General features: G+C 42.4%; 1 protein-coding gene across 14 annotated transcripts in view; it reads left to right on the top strand.

Annotated features, from left to right (window-relative positions):
* Window positions 1-2,565: 2,565 nt before the first annotated feature.
* LOC110499727 (putative homeodomain transcription factor 2) overlaps window positions 2,566-21,522 on the top strand; it is a 100,799-nt gene continuing 81,842 nt past the window's right edge. For 13 of the 14 annotated variants that reach the window (XR_005038525.1, XM_036956852.1, XM_036956843.1 and 10 more), the window contains exon 1: window positions 2,566-2,747. The gene's annotated coding sequence lies outside the window, so the exon portion shown is untranslated. The remainder of the gene's footprint in view (window positions 2,748-21,522) is intronic. The other variant, XM_036956844.1, reaches the window with a different exon arrangement.

The raw sequence follows: 21,522 nt of genomic DNA, 5'->3' as shown, positions 1-21,522 counted from the left end.
CAAAGGAGATGATTGTGGACTGCAGGAAAAGAAGGTCCGAGCACACCCCCATTCTCATCGATGGGGCTGTAGTGGAGCAGGTTGAGAGCTTCAAGTTCGTGGGGGCCACATCACCAACAAACTAACATGGTCCAAACACACCAAGACAGTCGTGAAGAGGGCACGACAAAACATATTGCCCCTCAGGAGACTGAAAATATTTGGCATGGGTCCTCAGATCCTCAAAAGGTTTTACAGATGCACCATCGAGAACTGGTTGCATCACTGCCTGGTATGGACACTGCTCGGCCCCCGACCGCAAGGCACTACAGAGGGTAGTGCGTACGGCCCAGTACATCACTGGGGCCAAGCTTCTTGCCATCCAGGACCTATATATCAGGCGTTGTCAGAGGAAGACCCTAAAATTTGTCAAAGACTCCAGCCACCCTAGTCATAGACTGTTCTCTGTGCTACTGCATGGCAAGCAGTACCGGAGCGCCAAGTCTGGGTCCAAGAGGCTTCTAAACAGCTTCTACCCCCAAGCCATAAGACTCCTGCCCAGCTAATCAAATGTCTACCCAGACTATTTGTGTTGCCCCCCCCCCCCCCCCCCCTCTTCTACACTGCTGCTACTCTCTGTTATAATCTATGCATAGACACTTTAATAACTCTACCTACCTCTACATAATTACCTCCATTACCTCGACACCGGTGCCGGTACCTCCTGTATATAGCCCCACTATTGATATGCACTGGTACCTCCTGTATATAGCCCCACTATTGATATGTACTGGTACCTCCTGTATATAGCCCCACTATTGATATGTACTGGTACCTCCTGTATATAGCCCCACTATTGATATGTACTGGTACCTCCTGTATATAGCCCCACTATTGATATGTACTGGTACCTCCTGTATATAGCCTCGATAATGTTATTTACTGCTGATTTTTAATTATTTGTTATTCTTATCTCTTACTTTTTAAGGTATTTTCTTAAAAATGCATTGTTGGTTAAGGGCTTGTAAGTAAGCAGTTCACTGTAAGGTCTACTACACCTGTTGTATTCAGCATTTCACTGTGAGGTCTAATACACCTGTTGTATTCAGCATTTCACTGTAAGGTCTACTACACCTGTTGTATTCAGCAGTTCACTGTGAGGTCTAATACACCTGTTGTATTCAGCATTTCACTGTAAGGTCTACTACACCTGTTGTATTCAGCATTTCACTGTAAGGTCTACTACACCTGTTGTATTCAGCATTTCACTGTAAGGTCTACTACACCTGTTGTATTCAGCAGTTCACTGTAAGGTCTACTACACCTGTTGTATTCAGCATTTCACTGTAAGGTCTACTACACCTGTTGTATTCAGCATTTCACTGTAAGGTCTACTACACCTGTTGTATTCAGCATTTCACTGTAAGGTCTACTACACCTGTTGTATTCAGCATTTCACTGTAAGGTCTACTACACCTGTTGTATTCAGCAGTTCACTGTAAGGTCTACTACACCTGTTGTATTCAGCATTTCACTGTAAGGTCTACTACACCTGTTGTATTCAGCATTTCACTGTAAGGTCTACTACACCTGCTGTATTCAGCATTTCACTGTAAGGTCTACTACACCTGTTGTATTCAGCAGTTCACTGTAAGGTCTACTAGACCTGTTGTATTCAGCAGTTCACTGTAAGGTCTACTACACCTGTTGTATTCAGCAGTTCACTGTAAGGTCTACTACACCTGTTGTATTCGGTGCATGTGACAAATACAATTTGATTTGATGTGATACGCACTATGTACACACATGTACACATGTATTTTGTGTTATAGATATGTGGTAGTAGAGTAGAGGCCTGAAAGCACAAACGTAATATGTTGTGAAATCTGTCATGAATGTATTGTAATGTTGCCTTCATTTTGTTGGACCCCAGGAAGAGTAGCTGCTGCCTTGGCTTAATAAATACCGACATTTCAGCTATACCACCGCTAGAGGTCAGTAAAGCTCTATGAAGTTGTTTTTTTGTATGGTTGTAACTATAACTTAGACTGGTTGCCAGTCGCTAACGTTCCACTCCTTTGGAGGTTCTTCGGTGCATGACCTCATTACTGATTCATGTCTTGGTTTTTTATGACCATGTTTTTCGTTCTGCTTGCATTTTGTATTTATATTTTGAGGTGTGTATTCTTTGTAATGTATGTCATTTTAGAGCTCATCTGTAAACGAGACCTTGGTCTTGGTATGACTCCCTGATAAAATAAAGGTTAAATAAATCAAATAAATGACATGGTTTTTGTTCTACAAGGAACGGAATGTTAGCTAAAAAAGACTGGCAACCAGGTAACTATAACTCACTACCAGAGGAGACTCAGGAAAGTCTCATCATGTCAAATAATGAGGCACTATAGGAAATGACACTGTATACACTCACATATTTATCTTTATTGTTGTTCTCTAAGTAAAATGAACGTATTGTGCGTTTAAATTGGCAATGCGTGTCGTCCACGATGTGTAACAGAAGCTGAGAATGATGCTTGACTGATAGGATACATGGTTGGCCATAAACTAGGTTGCGCACATACACCGTTCACGTCGGCTTGATGCAAGACAAGCTGGATGTATTTATACAGTAAACGGATTGGAGGTCAGGGAGAGAAAGGGAAAATAGATCACATCAAAATCAGCGAAACTGTGAATCGAAGACTATCATATAGATAACGTCCTAATATTCATAAAATCACCGGTCTGCAGCAACCGGAGTCAACGAGGTAAGAAACGAGACGTGCATTATTTTCATTTGATTGCATGTCACCAGCCAGCTATTTTGAGTCATCAATGCTAAACGTGAGCTAGCGGATTTGAGCATTGTTTGAAAACACTAAATCATCCAGCTAGCTAGTTTATTATTGTATCGATTGACAGATTACAAAAGTATGTAATGATTTACAAACGCATGCCAGGATCCGTAACGTTTAGAATGTGATCCACTTGAGCCCAAAGAGTGGAGACTGGAGAGAAATAGTTTGAGTGAGAGAATTGACACAGATTTAGAAAGTCTGTTAGTAACACATGTTTAGTTAACCAGACAGACCCATGGATGTCTCGCCTCAATGAACAACTGGCTGCATCTGAGATTGGGCCCAGCTGAGATCAGATGTTGACCCCCTCCAGGGCCTTCAATATGCATGACTGTCTCCCCTCCTCTACCGTCAGACCCCCCTACACAGCTCAATACAGCCAGCTAGTCATCAATCCCACTGCAGTAATGCCCATGGCACGATACACACACAGCTAGCTCATAATACAGTAATAGAATTGTGTTACTAAGATGTTTATCATCACTTCATCTAGTTTGCTCGGTGCCTTTTCAAGTATTGGGGACAAAGTCAATGACCAGGTCACACATTATTTGGATAGTCCGGATAGTCCATCTGTAGATGGTTTACAGATGGTCATTACTATCAACAAGCTATCTGTTGATAAGCATTTGCTTGAGAAGGTTTAGAATAAGGGTTAGGCTTAGAATAAGGGTTAGGTTTAGGATTACGGTTATGGTTAGGTTTAGAATAAGGGTTAGGTTTAGGATCAGGGTTATGGTTAGGTTTAGAATAAGGGTTAGGTTTAGGATCAGGGTTATGGTTAGGTTTAGAATAAGGGTTAAGTTCAGGTTTAGTAGATAGCCTGTAGAGCATATACAGATGGACTATCCAAAGACAGGGTTACCGAAGACCAATTAGTGGGAAAAATATCGTAATTGTTTTGCCTGTGTGAACGCAGCCATATAGATACAGTCAATCAAGTGGAAGGAGCTAGTTGAGGAACATGATGTGCCACTGGCTATTTGCATAGCCAACACCAACTCTTTATCATGTTGACAAATGCAGATCTGTAGTAGAGACAAATCACCACAGACACTGTAGACTAACAATAGACATTCTGTGTACATCACATGTACATCCACACTGGTGGATCCTTGTTAGGTGATGATGACTAACGTTATAGTGATGTGTTTGGGGTAGCCTAGTAGTACATTGGTAGGTTTCAGATCTGTTGTTTCTTCTATAGCCTGGTCCCAGACCTGTTGTCTCTTCTATAGCCTGGTCCCAGATCTGTTGTCTCTTCTATAGCCTGGTCCCAGACCTGTTGTCTCCTTCTATAGCCTGGTCCCAGATCTGTTGTCTCTTCTATAGCCTGGTCCCAGATCTGTTGTCTCTTCTATAGCCTGGTCCCAGACCTGTTGTCTCCTTCTATAGCCTGGTCCCAGACCTGTTGTCTTCTTCTATAGCCTGGTCCCAGACCTGTTGTCTTCTTCTATAGCCTGGTCCCAGATCTGTTGTCTCCTTCTATAGCCTGGTCCCAGATCTGTTGTCTCCTTCTATAGCCTGGTCCCAGATCTGTTGTCTTCTTCTATAGCCTGGTCCCAGATCTGTTGTCTCTTCTATAGCCTGGTCCCAGACCTGTTGTCTCCTTCTATAGCCTGGTCCCAGACCTGTTGTCTTCTTCTATAGCCTGGTCCCAGATCTGTTGTCTCCTTCTATAGCCTGGTCCCAGATCTGTTGTCTCCTTCTATAGCCTGGTCCCAGATCTGTTGTCTCCTTCTATAGCCTGGTCCCAGATCTGTTGTCTCCTTCTATAGCCTGGTCCCAGATCTGTTGTCTCCTTCTATAGCCTGGTCCCAGACCTGTTGTCTTCTTCTATAGCCTGGTCCCAGACCTGTTGTCTTCTTCTATAGCCTGGTCCCAGACCTGTTGTCTCCTTCTATAGCCTGGTCCCAGACCTGTTGTCTTCTTCTATAGCCTGGTCCCAGACCTGTTGTCTCCTTCTATAGCCTGGTCCCAGATCTGTTTGTGCTCTTGTCAACTTCATTATTCGTGTTTGGTATAAATGAGTGACAAGGAGCACATTGTTAAGATGGTTCAACTTGAAATGTAATGCAGTCTTCAATGTCATCTATTATTCATTAAAAAGGACACAGTAACTTTTTTTCATATTCTTTTGGGTGTAGGCTAGTGAGTCTATCTAGCTGCTCATAACTATATAATAATATATACCATGTGGAGCAGGCCTGACGCAGGGGAGGCCTGGCGCAGGGGAGGCCTGGCGCAGGGGAGGCCTGGCGCAGGGGAGGCCTGGCGCAGGGGAGGCCTGACGTAGGGGAGGCCTGACGTAGGGGAGGCCTGATGTAGGGGAGGCCTGACTTGGAGCAGGCCTGACGCAGGGGAGGCCTGGCGCAGGGGAGGCCTGGCGCAGGGGAGGCCTGGCGCAGGGGAGGCCTGACGTATGGGAGGCCTGACTTGGTGCAGGCCTGACGTAGGGGAGGCCTGATGTAGAGGATACTTTTATCTAAAGTGACTTACAGTTGTACGTGCATACATTTTACGTATGGGTGGTCCTGGGAATCGAATTCACTACTAGAGGTCGACTGATTAATTAGAGCTGATTTCAGGTTTTCATATAAATTGGTAATTGGAATTTTTGGATGCCGATTATGGCCAATGATATTGCACTCCACGAGGAGACTGCGTGGCAGGTTGATAATAGATTAATTTGTATGTTTAAGATAATGACTAAAGTATTCCACCCTGAAACCATATAATTGTATGAAATGTGTTAGAGTCATAATCCAATAATGTGTGTGACTAGACTTTTTTAAGACTATGCCATTGTGTTACTATTTCGCAGTATGAGCAGGGTATAGTTGAGACATTCAAGGACAACTGAACTGTCGACTTGTGATAACGGTGAAACTAATAACTGCAAAGAGGCCTCCCCACCTTAGGGAGGAGAGCAACTGTTAGAAACGGCTTGCAGAAGATGATGGAACATGTTGCAATAGGGTGATAAACAATGTATGTGAACTTTGGAAAAATACAGCCCACCTAAAGAGAGGTGGAGTTTCTACTGATGTGAGTTCATTTGTGTGTGTGTGCTATAAAAAGATTGTGTTCTCATTTTGAAGTCAGAGCGCTCTCTGAATAAAGTATTGATCTATTGCAGACTGGGACTTTGTCTAATTCTTCATTAACCAGAGCCTTACGACCTCTGGGAATTGGTCAAAGCTATAAAATAGTTCAATTAGAACATTGGGATAGAAATTCTCGTGACAGTTGACCACCTGTTCCGCGAGTGCAGCAAGGATCCAAGGTAAGTTGCTAGCTAGCATTAAACTTACCTTATTCACTAGTTAACCGCTAGCGGAACCCCTCGCCAACAGCCAATGAAATTGCAGGGCGCCATATTCAAACAACAGAAATCTCATAAATCTAATTTCTCAAACATACAAGTATTAGGCACCGTTTTAAAGATACAATTTTCGTTAATCCAGCCACAGTGTCTGATTTCAAAAAGGCTAAACAGCGAAAGCTCCACAAACGATTGTTAGGTCACCACCAAGTCACAGAAAAACACAGCCATTTTTCCAGCCAAAGAGAGGAGTCACAAAAAGCTGAAATATAGATAAAATCCATCACTAACCTTTGATGATCTTCCTCAGATGACACTCATAGGACTTCATGTTACACAATACATGTATGTTTTGTTCGATAAAGTGCATATTTATATCCAAAAATCAAATTTTACATTGGCGTGTTTTGTTCAGTAGTTCCAAAACATGCAGTGATTTTGCAGAGAGCCACATCAATTTACAGAAATACTCATAATAAACATTGATAAGAGATACAACTATTATACATGGAACTTTAGATAAACTTCTCCTTAATGCAACCTCTGTGTCAGATTTCAAAAACTTTACGGAAAAAGCATACCAAGCAATAATCTGAGTATGGCGCTCAGACACAAAACAGACAAAGAGATATTCACCATGTTGTGGAGTCAACATTAATCAGAAATGGAATATTCAATTACCTTTGATGATCTTCATCAGAATGCACTCCCAGGAATCCCAGTTCCAAAATAAATGTTTGATTTGTTCGATAAAGTTCATCATTTATGTCCATATACCTCCTTTTGTTAGGGCGTTTTGTAAACAAATCCATCCGAACGTTCGTACGAAAAGTCCAAAAAGTCATATTACAGGTCGCAGAAACATGTCAAACGAAGTATAGAATCAATCTTTAGGATGTTTTTATCATAATTCTTCAATAATGTTCCAAATGGAGAAATCCTTTGTCTGTAGAAAAGCAATGGAATGCGAGGTAACTTTCACATGAACGCGTGTCACGAGCCCGTGACTCTCTGCCAGACACCTGACTCATTCCCCTCTCATTCGGCCCCACTTCACAGTAGAAGCCTCAAACAAGGTTCTAAAGACTGTTGACATCTAGTGGAAGCATTAGGAAGTGAAAAATGACCCCACAGACACTGAATATTGGAATGGGAATGAGTTGAAAAACTACAGACCTCAGATTTCCCACTTCCTGGTTGGATTTTTCTCAGGTTTTCGCCTGCCATATGAGTTCTGTTATACTCACAGACATTATTCAAACAATACTACTAATAACATGCATCTGGTACTGAGTAGCAGGCAGTTTACTCTGGGCACGCTTTTCATCCAAAAGTGAAAATGCTGCCCCCTAGCCCAAACAGGTTAACTACACATGGTTGATGATATTACTAGTTTATCTAGCTTGTCCTGCGTTGCATATAATCAATGCGGTGCCTGAAATTGTGTCACTTCTCTTGCGTTCAGTGTAAGCAGAGTCAGGGTATATGCAGCAGTTTGGGCTGCCTGGCTCGTAGCGAAGTGTCTGAAGACCATTTCTTCCTAACAAAGACCGTAATTAATTTGCCAGAATTGTACATAATTATGACATAACATTCAAGGTTGTTCAATGTAACAGCAATATTTAGACTTATGGATGCCACCCGTTAGATAAAATATGGAACGGTTCCTTATTTCACTGAAAGAATAAACGTTTTGTTTTCGAAATCATAGTTTCCGGATTTTACCATATTAATGACCTAAGGCTCGTATTTCTGTGTGTTTATTATAATTAAGTCTATGATTTGATAGAGCTGTCTGACTGAGCGGTGGTAGGCAGCAGCAGGCCCGTATTTCTGTGTGTTTATTATAATTAAGTCTATGATTTGATAGAGCTGTCTGACTGAGGGGTGGTAGGCAGTAGCAGGCTCGTATTTCTGTGTGTTTATTATAATTAAGTCTATGATTTGATAGAGCTGTCTGACTGAGCGGTGGTAGGCAGCAGCAGGCTCGTATTTCTGTGTGTTTATTATAATTAAGTCTATGATTTGATAGAGCTGTCTGACTGAGCGGTGGTAGGCAGCAGCAGCTTTTTTTACATGGCACATATTGCACTTTTACTTCCTTCTCCAACACTTTGTTTTTGCATTATTTAAACCAAATTGAACATGTTTCATTATTTATTTGAGGCTAAATTGATTTTATTGATGTATTATATTAAGTTAAAATAAAAATGTTCATTGTTAATTCAGTATTGTAATAGTCATTATTACAAATATATTTATAGAAATCGGCAGATTAATCGGTATCGTCTTTTTTTGGTCCTCCAATAATCGGCCGACCTCTATTCACTACCCTGATGTTACAAGCTCCATGCTGTTCTCCGTGAGTGACTACACTACAGTTAATTGATTGAATCTAGAGCATGTAGGGCCTGTCTAGTATCTTCAGCCTCATGCCAGACCTCTCCCTTCAGTCCTTTGTGCTTCCTCTCTCAACCGTGTCTGTCTCTGCTCCTACACGATAAGGGTTTTTCATATGTTGGCACTAGCTTCCTGTAACCTCCTTCCCGTGTGTGTGTGTGTGTGTGTGTGTGTGTGTGTGTGTGTGTGTGTGTGTGTGTGTGTGTGTGTGTGTGTGTGTGTGTGTGTGTGTGTGTGTGTGTGTGTGTGTGTGTGTGTGTGTGTGTGTGTGTGTGTGAGAGAGAAATCGTCACGATAAGGCCTCCCCCTATGATGTGTACATTGTACGTACAGTGTCTCTACAACGTCTCCTCTACACTGTGTTTTCCTGGTCTACAGACCTCACTGCCCAGTGTACCAGTGTCTCCTCTTGGTCTACAGACCTCTCTGCCCAGTGTACCAGTGTCTCTACAACGTCTCCTCTACACTGTGTTCTCCTGGTCTACAGACCTCTGCCCAGTGTACCAGTGTCTCCTCTTGGTCTACAGACCTCTCTGCCCAGTGTACCAGTGTCTCCTCTTGGTCTACAGACCTCTCTGCCCAGTGTACCAGTGTCTCCTCTTGGTCTACAGACCTCTCTGCCCAGTGTACCAGTGTCTCTACAACGTCTCCTCTTGGTCTATAGACCTCTCTGCCCAGTGTACCAGTGTCTCCTCTAGGTCTACAGACCTCTCTGCCCAGTGTACCAGTGCCTCCTCTAGGTCTACAGACCTCTCTGCCCAGTGTACCAGTGTCTCTACAACGTTTCCTCTAGGTCTACAGACCTCTCTGCCCAGTGTAGCACTGTCTCGTCTAGGTCTACAGACCTCTCTGCCCAGTGTACCAGCAGTATGGTGTAACTTCATCTGAATTACATGTTCATTTGAGTCTGTCAGACCTTGTGTGTGGATTTGCATGTGCATTCTTCCATTGTAGTTGGACTGGAAGCTCCTTCCTGTCAGGGTTTAGGCTGCACCACACAGCTGTGTTGGTTTGGGCTGCTGTAACTGCCACAGCATCGATAGGTCACAGTCTCTCTTCTCCCACAGAGTGGTGGCCCTGGTCTAAACTACTAATGTACTGGAACCGTTATGGTGTGAGGAGACTTCACTCACATCCCTCAGTTCAATGTGTATGACTGTGTCTGATGAAAATCGGTTGGATGAGTGAAGGCTATTCTGAGTGTGACTGACTGTTTTACCCATGTCTGGCTAGCTGTCTGTCTTTCTGGCTAGCTGTCTGTCTTTCTGGCTAGCTGTCTGTCTTTCTGGCTAGCTGTCTGTCTTTCTGGCTGGCCTGATGTCTTTCTGGCTAGCTGTCTGTCTTTCTGGCTGGTTGGATTGATCTCTTTCTGGCTGTCTGTCCAGCTCTCACAGTCAATAGTGTTTGATAATTCTGTCTGTCTTTCGGTAGCTAGAGAAGCCAAGGCACTCGTACTAGACTGTTGACAGTGGTCTACTGTATTCTGGCCAATCCATTGACGGACTCGCAGCAGACTCTATCAATGACCAGCGAATTGCTGTCTTGTTAGTCTATAATACATCTATTATCATCCACATTGACCAAACTAAGGCTGTTTGTCATGTTGCTGTAGACCATGTTGTGTGTGTTGTCTTGAAGAGACCAGTAACTATAGAGGGGATGGCTGACGACGTCATGAAAACGATGTGCGTTGCGTCGAGGGGGCAGCAGTCTGTGTTATGTTATGATCCTGGACGGTCACATAGCAACAATGACAAGAAGCTGCCATGTAGGGAGTCCTAGGCTGCTTGTTTAGTCTCATTGTGTCTTGTTCTTGACACCATGTCTTGTTTTGAGGGGTTTTGACTGATGTCATGTCAATGCTAATGGGGCTAAAATTCGCTAGCTAGCTAATCAACAACTGTAACGATGCATTTAAGAGACAACAAGTGCTCATTGTGCAAATGTATTTATGTTTTCAATAAACAATTGAAGAGGATATATAGTTTCCATGTTGTGAACAATCCTTTGTTCCTCAGCCAACCCCGCTGGGTCTGTTCCACGGTTGAGCTCACATCGTTTTTGTTGCTCAAGAACCCACCCGTCTATGGCCTTGTCATCTTAATCTATGGCCCTGTCATCTTAATCTATGGCCCTGTCATCTTAATCTATGGCCCTGTCATCTTAATCTATGGCCCTGTCATCTTAATCTATGGCCCTGTCATCTTAATCTATGGCCCTGTCATCTTAATCTATGGCCCTGTCATCTTAATCTATGGCCCTGTCATCTTAATCTATGGCCTTGTCATCTTAATCTATGGCCTTGTCATCTTAATCTATGGCCCTGTCATCTTAATCTATGGCCTTGTCATCTTATTCTATGGCCTTGTCATCTTAATCTATGGCCTTGTCATCTTAATCTATGGCCTTGCCATCTTAATCTATGGCCCTGTCATCTTAATCTATGGCCCTGTCATCTTAATCTATGGCCCTGTCATCTTAATCTATGGCCCTGTCATCTTAATCTATGGCCCTGTCATCTTAATCTATGGCCTTGTCATCTTAATCTATGGCCTTGTCATCTTAATCTATGGCCCTGTCATCTTAATCTATGGCCTTGTCATCTTAATCTATGGCCTTGTCATCTTAATCTATGGCCCTGTCATCTTAATCTATGGCCCTGTCATCTTAATCTATGGCCCTGTCATCTTAATCTATGGCCCTGTCATCTTAATCTATGGCCCTGTCATCTTAATCTATGGCCCTGTCATCTTAATCTATGGCCTTGTCATCTTTTTCTACATTCACTTTTAAATCAATAACACAGAGACGGATAAATCAATAACACAGAGACAGAAATGTTCTTATCAAAATGTAGCCTCTTCATTTGATCTGAATAAACTGGATTCATTTCAGATGAAGAGTTTTATCCTGTGACTCTAAACACCAGCAGGCACTTTCCTTCTATTTTCATAGCATGTAGCGTACATACACAACATACCTTTATAAAGAGCATGTAGCATACATACACAACATACCTTTATAAAGAGCAGGTAGCATACATACACAACATACCTTTGTATTGAAGAGCAGGTAGCATACATACACAACATACCTTTGTATTGAAGAGCAGGTAGCATACATACACAACATACCTTTGTATTGAAGAGCAGGTAGCATACATACACAACATACCTTTGTATTGAAGAGCAGGTAGCATACATACACAACATACCTTTGTATTGAAGAGCAGGTAGCATACATACACAACATACCTTTATAAAGAGCATGTAGCATACATACACAACATACCTTTGTATTGAAGAGCAGGTAGCATACATACACAACATACCTTTATAAAGAGCATGTAGCATACATACACAACATACCTTTATAAAGAGCATGTAGCATACATACACAACACACCTTTGTATTGAAGAGCAGGTAGCATACATACACAACATACCTTTATAAAGAGCATGTAGCATACATACACAACATACCTTTGTATTGAAGAGCAGGTAGCATACATACACAACATACCTTTATAAAGAGCAGGTAGCATACATACACAACATACCTTTATAAAGAGCATGTAGCATACATACACAACACACCTTTATAAAGAGCATGTAGCATACATACACAACACACCTTTGTATTGAAGAGCAGGTAGCATACATACACAACATACCTTTGTATTGAAGAGCAGGTAGCATACATACACAACATACCTTTATAAAGAGCAGGTAGCATACATACACAACACACCTTTATAAAGAGCATGTAGCATACATACACAACACACCTTTATAAAGAGCATGTAGCATACATACACAACATACCTTTATAAAGAGCAGGTAGCATACATACACAACATACCTTTATAAAGAGCATGTAGCATACATACACAACACACCTTTATAAAGAGCATGTAGCGTACATACACAACATACCTTTATAAAGAGCATGTAGCATACATACACAACATACCTTTATAAAGAGCATGTAGCATACATACACAACACACCTTTATAAAGAGCAGGTAGCATACATACACAACATACCTTTATAAAGAGCATGTAGCATACATACACAACATACCTTTGTATTGAAGAGCAGGTAGCATACATACACAACATACCTTTATAAAGAGCATGTAGCATACATACACAACATACCTTTATAAAGAGCATGTAGCATACATACACAACATACCTTTATAAAGAGCATGTAGCATACATACACAACACACCTTTATAAAGAGCATGTAGCATACATACACAACACACCTTTGTATTGAAGAGCAGGTAGCATACATACACAACATACCTTTGTATTGAAGAGCAGGTAGCATACATACACAACATACCTTTATAAAGAGCAGGTAGCATACATACACAACACACCTTTATAAAGAGCATGTAGCATACATACACAACACACCTTTATAAAGAGCATGTAGCATACATACACAACATACCTTTATAAAGAGCAGGTAGCATACATACACAACATACCTTTATAAAGAGCATGTAGCATACATACACAACATACCTTTATAAAGAGCATGTAGCATACATACACAACACACCTTTATAAAGAGCATGTAGCATACATACACAACATACCTTTATAAAGAGCATGTAGCATACATACACAACACACCTTTATAAAGAGCATGTAGCATACATACACAACACACCTTTATAAAGAGCATGTAGCATACATACACAACATACCTTTGTATTGAAGAGCAGGTAGCATACATACACAACATACCTTTGTATTGAAGAGCAGGTAGCATACATACACAACATACCTTTGTATTGAAGAGCAGGTAGCATACATACACAACATACCTTTGTATTGAAGAGCAGGTAGCATACATACACAACATACCTTTATAAAGAGCATGTAGCATACATACACAACATACCTTTATAAAGAGCAGGTAGCATACATACACAACATACCTTTGTATTGAAGAGCATGTAGCATACATACACAACATACCTTTGTATTGAAGAGCATGTAGCATACATACACAACATACCTTTATAAAGAGCAGGTAGCATACATACACAACATACCTTTGTATTGAAGAGCAGGTAGCATACATACACAACATACCTTTATAAAGAGCATGTAGCATACATACACAACATACCTTTGTATTGAAGAGCAGGTAGCATACATACACAACATACCTTTATAAAGAGCATGTAGCATACATACACAACATACCTTTGTATTGAAGAGCATGTAGCGTACATACACAACATACCTTTATAAAGAGCATGTAGCATACATACACAACATACCTTTGTATTGAAGAGCATGTAGCATACATACACAACATACCTTTGTATTGAAGAGCATGTAGCATACATACACAACATACCTTTATAAAGAGCATGTAGCATACATACACAACATACCTTTATAAAGAGCATGGAGCATACATACACAACACACCTTTATAAAGAGCATGTAGCATACATACACAACATACCTTTATAAAGAGCATGTAGCATACATACACAACATACCTTTGTATTGAAGAGCAGGTAGCATACATACACAACATACCTTTGTATTGAAGAGCATGTAGCATACATACACAACATACCTTTATAAAGAGCAGGTAGCATACATACACAACACACCTTTATAAAGAGCATGTAGCATACATACACAACATACCTTTATAAAGAGCATGTAGCATACATACACAACATACCTTTATAAAGAGCATGTAGCATACATACACAACATACCTTTATAAAGAGCATGTAGCATACATACACAACACACCTTTATAAAGAGCATGTAGCATACATACACAACATACCTTTATAAAGAGCATGTAGCATACATACACAACATACCTTTATAAAGAGCAGGTAGCATACATACACAACATACCTTTATAAAGAGCATGTAGCATACATACACAACACACCTTTATAAAGAGCAGGTAGCATACATACACAACATACCTTTGTATTGAAGAGCAGGTAGCATACATACACAACATACCTTTGTATTGAAGAGCAGGTAGCATACATACACAACATACCTTTGTATTGAAGAGCAGGTAGCATACATACACAACATACCTTTATAAAGAGCATGTAGCATACATACACAACATACCTTTATAAAGAGCATGTAGCATACATACACAACATACCTTTGTATTGAAGAGCAGGTAGCATACATACACAACATACCTTTATAAAGAGCATGTAGCATACATACACAACATACCTTTGTATTGAAGAGCATGTAGCGTACATACACAACATACCTTTATAAAGAGCAGGTAGCATACATACACAACATACCTTTATAAAGAGCATGTAGCATACATACACAACATACCTTTGTATTGAAGAGCAGGTAGCATACATACACAACATACCTTTATAAAGAGCATGTAGCATACATACACAACATACCTTTGTATTGAAGAGCAGGTAGCATACATACACAACATACCTTTATAAAGAGCATGTAGCGTACATACACAACATACCTTTATAAAGAGCATGTAGCATACATACACAACATACCTTTATAAAGAGCATGTAGCGTACATACACAACATACCTTTATAAAGAGCAGGTAGCATACATACACAACATACCTTTATAAAGAGCATGTAGCATACATACACAACACACCTTTATAAAGAGCATGTAGCATACATACACAACATACCTTTATAAAGAGCAGGTAGCATACATACACAACATACCTTTATAAAGAGCATGTAGCATACATACACAACATACCTTTGTATTGAAGAGCAGGTAGCATACATACACAACATACCTTTATAAAGAGCATGTAGCATACATACACAACACACCTTTGTATTGAAGAGCAGGTAGCATACATACACAACATACCTTTGTATTGAAGAGCAGGTAGCATACATACACAACATACCTTTATAAAGAGCATGTAGCGTACATACACAACATACCTTTATAAAGAGCATGTAGCATACATACACAACATACCTTTATAAAGAGCATGTAGCATACATACACAACACACCTTTATAAAGAGCATGTAGCATACATACACAACACACCTTTGTATTGAAGAGCAGGTAGCATACATACACAACATACCTTTATAAAGAGCATGTAGCATACATACACAACATACCTTTATAAAGAGCATGTAGCATACATACACAACATACCTTTGCTGTCTTTAGGGGCGGCAGGCAGCCTGGTGGTCAGAGGGGCGGCAGGCAGCCTGGTGGTCAGAGGGGCGGCAGGCAGCCTGGTGGTTAGAGGGGCGGCAGGCAGCCTGGTGGTCAGAGGGGCGGCAGGCAGCCTGGTGGTTAGAGGGGCGGCAGGCAGCCTGGTGGTTAGAGGGGCGGCAGGCAGCCTGGTGGTTAGAGGAGCGGCAGGCAGCCTGGTGGTTAGAGGGGAGGCAGGCAGCCTGGTGGTTAGAGGGGAGGCAGGCAGCCTGGTGGTTAGAGGGGAGGCAGGCAGCCTGGTGGTTAGAGGGGAGGCAGGCAGCCTGGTGGTTAGAGGGGAGGCAGGCAGCCTGGTGGTTAGAGGGGAGGCAGGCAGCCTGGTGGTTAGAGGGGAGGCAGGCAGCCTGGTGGTTAGAGGGGAGGCAGGCAGCCTGGTGGTTAGAGGGGAGGCAGGCAGCCTGGTGGTTAGAGGGGAGGCAGGCAGCCTGGTGGTTAGAGGGGCGGCAGGCAGCCTGGTGGTTAGAGGGGCGGCAGGCAGCCTGGTGGTTAGAGGGGCGGCAGGCAGCCTGGTGGTTAGAGGGGCGGCAGGCAGCCTGGTGGTCAGAGGGGAGGCAGGCAGCCTGGTGGTTAGAGGGGCGGCAGGCAGCCTGGTGGTTAGAGGGGCGGCAGGCAGCCTGGTGGTTAGAGGGGCGGCAGGCAGCCTGGTGGTTAGAGGGGCGGCAGGCAGCCTGGTGGTTAGAGGGGCGGCAGGCAGCCTGGTGGTTAGAGGGGCGGCAGGCAGCCTGGTGGTTAGAGGGGAGGCAGGCAGCCTGGTGGTTATAGCGTTGGGCCAGTAACCAAAAGGTTGCTAGATCGAGCTGACAAGGTAAAAATCTGTCGTTCTGCCCCTGAACAAGGCAGTTAACCCACTGTTCCCCAGTAGGCTGTCATTGTAAATAAGAATTTGTTCTTAACTGACTTTCCCAGTTAAATAAAATAAATAAAACGAAGGAGTGGAATGACATTCACATGTTAAGGGAACATGTTGGCTGTATAGAGCAAGTTTTTAAAGAGTCTGAATAAGAATACAATTTGGATAATTCCACAGAAAAATAACAGAAACAAACAGAAGTGTGATATGTCAGGAACTCTGACCAGACACCTTCATACTGTCTATGTTGCAAGATTGATGTAATTCTCTCCATGTCAGCAAGTTCCCTCTATAGACCTAAACCACATATATATTTTTTTTAGACCTTTATTTAACTAGGCAAGTCACTTAAGAACAAATTATTATTTACAATGATGGCCACACCCTCCCCTAACTCAGACGACGCCGGGCCAATTGTGCGCCACCCGATCAGGGCCGGTTGTGATACAGCCCGGGATCGAACCAGGGTCTGTAGTGATGCCTCTAATACTGAGATGCAGTGCCTTCGACCACTGCGCCTCTCTGGAGCGTGCATGTTCGTTTGAGGGTGATGGATATGGGCCTGGTTGAGTAATAATACCTAGGAGGAGATGGGTCTGGTTGAGTAATAATACCTAGGAGGAGATGATATGGGTCTGGTTGAGTAATAATACCTAGGAGGAGATGATATGGGTCTGGTTGAATAATAATACCTAGGAGGAGATGGGTCTGGTTGAGTAATAATACCTAGGAGGAGATGATATGGGTCTGGTTGAGTAATAATACCTAGGAGGAGATGGGTCTGGTTGAGTAATAATACCTAGGAGGAGATGATATGGGTCTGGTTGAGTAATAATACCTAGGAGGAGATGGGTCTGGTTGAGTAATAATACCTAGGAGGAGATGATATGGGTCTGGTTGAGTAATAATACCTAGGAGGAGATGATATGGGCCTGGTTGAATAATAATACCTAGGAGGAGATGGGTCTGGTTGAGTAATAATACCTAGGAGGAGATGGGCCTGGTTGAGTAATAATACCTAGGAGGAGATGATATGGGTCTGAAAGATTGCATGTAAAGACATTGTACATTTTTTCCCCTTTTGTTTTGCATCCCAGAATGCCTCCAAACCCATTTACAAAGAAAGGCAGAGTCATTGTGTTACATATCAGACAACCAAACAAAAGTATACAACCATGTTAATTCAATACAAGTCCAAATGTAACAGCCTAACTATTTCAGGTGATGAGGTGTTCCTATAGGCCTATAGCAGTAACCTCAAGGGCTGGGGGTGGGGCCAGGAGTACTAATCTGGAGGAAGTGTTTGGAGCTGTTCAAATAGGATATCATCGGGTCCCAGGTGGAATAAAATGAGTTGGTTGACCCTCGAATGGAATACTTAATTTTCTCACATTTTAGGAAGAGCATCAGATCTTTGAGCCAAAGAGAGGCTAAGGGAGGATTGATAGATTTCCAATCCCAAAAAATCCTTCTGCGGGCCAACAGGGAGGCAAAGTAATGGCATCCAGCTGTCTATTGGTGAAAGAAGGTTTGTTGTTTGGTACTCCAGAAACAGCCATTTCTGCACTAGGCGGTAACTTCATATCAAATGCTTCAGAAAGTGGTTTTAAATATAGTGGACCAATAATCTGCCGGACAGGACCAGAACATGTGGGTCAGGTCTGCCAAGGGGCCTTTACACCTGTCACATGTACCATTTAATATTTGGGTAGCATTTGGATAATTTAGCCTTACTGAAATGGATACGAGGAAGTACCTGAAATGGTATAATCCTGAGCCAGGCACAAGAGGAGCATCCATTTACCATAAGTAAGGCCCCATTCCAGACTTCAACAGTGATCTCTCCACCACGTTCCCTTTCCCACTCAGATCAGATTTTATTAAGTAACGGGTTATCTAGGGACATGATTATCTACAAACTACGGGATATGAGTCCCTTGAGTTGACAAGGTGTTTTGAAAAGGGCATCCGGACCTGATCCGGGTGATAGAATTGGAAAGGTTGGGCTTTGAGTGCGAATAAACCGGCGAATTTGGAAATACCTAAAATGAACTTGAATGGGGTAGATTAAATGTGATTGCGATGTCTTCGAAATTGGCAAAGGTGCCATCTATATAAAGGTCACTAGACTTCGTAAGGCCATTCCTCTGCCACAGCCTGAAATCTGAATTCAGTTTGGCTGGAGGTGAGAGGGGATTATTACATTTAGGACCTTGAATAGAGAAATAACACAATTTAAAATGTTCATGGAATTGAGTCCAAATTTTCAAAGTATTGACAACAATTGGATTGGATGTGTAGCGCGAAGCTGAAAGAGGGAGATTGGATGTGTAGCGCGACGCTGAAAGAGGGAGATTGGATGTGTAGCGCAACGCTGAAAGAGGGATATTGGCAGTGGGCTGACAAAGAGGGAGATTGGATGTGTAGCGCGACGCTGAAAGAGGGAGATTGGATGTGTAGCGCGACGCTGAAGGAGGGAGATTGGATGTGTAGCGCGACGCTGAAAGAGGGAGATTGGATGTGTAGCGCGACGCTGAAGGAGGGAGATTGGCAGTGGGCTGACAAAGAGGGAGATTAGATGTGTAGCGCGACGCTGAAAGAGGGAGATTGGATGTGTAGCGCGAAGCTGAAAGAGGGAGATTGGCAGTGGGCTGACAAAGAGGGAGATTGGATGTGTAGCGCGACGCTGAAAGAGGGAGATTGGATGTGTAGCGCGACGCTGAAGGAGGGAGATTGGCAGTGGGCTGACAAAGAGGAGGAGAAACAGGAGTTGGCTTCTGGGCAGAAATCTGGGCAATACATTCATCTTGATACAATTCACTTTACCAGCTGAAGTAAAATGGAGAATACGCCATCTCTGAAAGTGCAGTTTAAGTTTGTTAATCAGGGGAGTAAAGTTTTCATAATGTAGGGATGACAAGGTAACGGGTGATATTGATCCCTAAATATTTAAAAGCCAGTCTTGGACATACGAAATGGAATAGTATCCCATGGAATTTGTAATGCTAATTCATTAATAGGAAAGCATTCACTTTTTGAGAAATTCAATTTATAGCTCGAAAACACACCAGACCTACGCAGCACGTCCACTACCTCTGGGACACACGCTTCGGGGTCGGAGATGTATAAAAACAAGTCATCTGCATACAAGGAAACTTTGTGTTCCAGTCTGTAGATACCATGTATTGAGGGTATGGGCTTTAGCTTAATAGAAAGGGGTTCTATCGCCAGGGCAAATAACAGAGGTGACATTGGACATCCCTGGCGTGGGGCCCATGATAATGGCAAATACTGTGAACAAGGTTTGTTTGTAAGTACTGATGCCTGAGTACAACAGTCAGACACAGGAAATGAAGTTTGCATCAAAGCCACATTTTCCCAGTACAGAGAATAAATATTCCCATTCTACCCTGTCAAATGCCTTCTCCACACCTAAAGAGAGAACCACAGTCCGACGGCGCCGGAGAGTGTATGACGTTAAGCAGACGTGCATGACGTTAAGCAGACGTGCATGGCGTTAAGCAGACGTGCATGACGTTAAGCAGACGTGCATGACGTTAAGCAGACGTGCATGACGTTAAGCAGACGTGGATGACGTTAAGCAGACGTGGATGACGTTAAGCAGACGTGCTTGACGTTAAGCAGACGTGCATGACGTTAAGCAGACGTGCATGACGTTAAGCAGACGTGCATGACGTTAAGCAGACGTGCATGACGTTAAGCAGACGTGCATGACGTTAAGCAGACGTGCATGACGTTAAGCAGATGTTGAACATTAGAAAAGGAGTGACGGCCCTTAATAAACCCTGTCTGGTCCGTCGATATGATGTCTGTTATAGTGGATTCTTTTCGAGAGGCAAGTCATTTCACTAATATTTTTACATCTGCATTTAAAAGTGAGATCGGTCTGTATGAGCCACAAAAGTGTGATCGACGCCTGTGTCAGGGTTTGGGGTAAAACACCCTGGTCCAGGGCATTTTCAAACATTTCAAGCAGGAGGGGGTCCAATTTGGCAGAAAACTTCTAGTAGAATTGGATTGGGTAGCCATCTGGGCCCGGGGAATTCCCACGTTGCAGTAATTGAATGAATAATCTCCTCTAACTGCAAAGGTTGGTCAGTTTCTTCTCTGTACTAGTGGTAGGAGTTTCCACATGGTCAAGAAAAACATTCAGAATGTAATAGTCTTCAGGTGATTCTGACGTGTAAAGATCTTCAATGTCTTGAAGGTATTACTGATTTCAGTAGGATTAACTGTTAAGACATGACAATCCATTTTTAACAAGGAATTTCCTTACTTGAAGGTACCTATACAAATTTGTTTGGGATATAATGAATTCCTTGAAATTAAATTTTTTGCCTTGGAATAGTTGAGACTACAAGGCCTTCTCTCTTCCCATTCCCTAAATCCCTAGTAGCAGGGATACAGGCTGGGTTGTGGAATATAGACCCGTGTCTAGACATGTTATTACTCAGTTTATATTGGTGTTGAACCTCCCTCCATGTCTTCAATGTCAGAGTAATAATTGAGTTTAGTTGAATCCTGTGAATAGAAATATGATCTACTATAAAGAAAGGACAATGTAAAGGGATATATCACCAATATTGACTCTCAGTTTCAAGCCACTGACAAACCCTTTGGTTGTTGAATCCGTGATGCTATGTGATTAAACTGCGCTGCTCATTAATATGATTTAAGGTTAGGGAGGCCAAGCCAACCCAATTCTTTCAACAGCTGTAGTTTTTTTTATAGCCTTCTTATTTTTCCATAAGTGTACCTGTTGCTGCATTTAGGCCGGGTAAAGGGTGTAGCGGGAATTTTAACAGGAAGCATTGAAAACCAATAAAGC

The sequence above is a fragment of the Oncorhynchus mykiss genome, chromosome 21 (genome assembly GCF_013265735.2).
Source record: "Oncorhynchus mykiss isolate Arlee chromosome 21, USDA_OmykA_1.1, whole genome shotgun sequence".
In the NCBI taxonomy this organism is placed as follows: Eukaryota; Metazoa; Chordata; class Actinopteri; order Salmoniformes; family Salmonidae; genus Oncorhynchus; species Oncorhynchus mykiss.
This window is presented reverse-complemented; position numbering and strand designations above follow the sequence as displayed.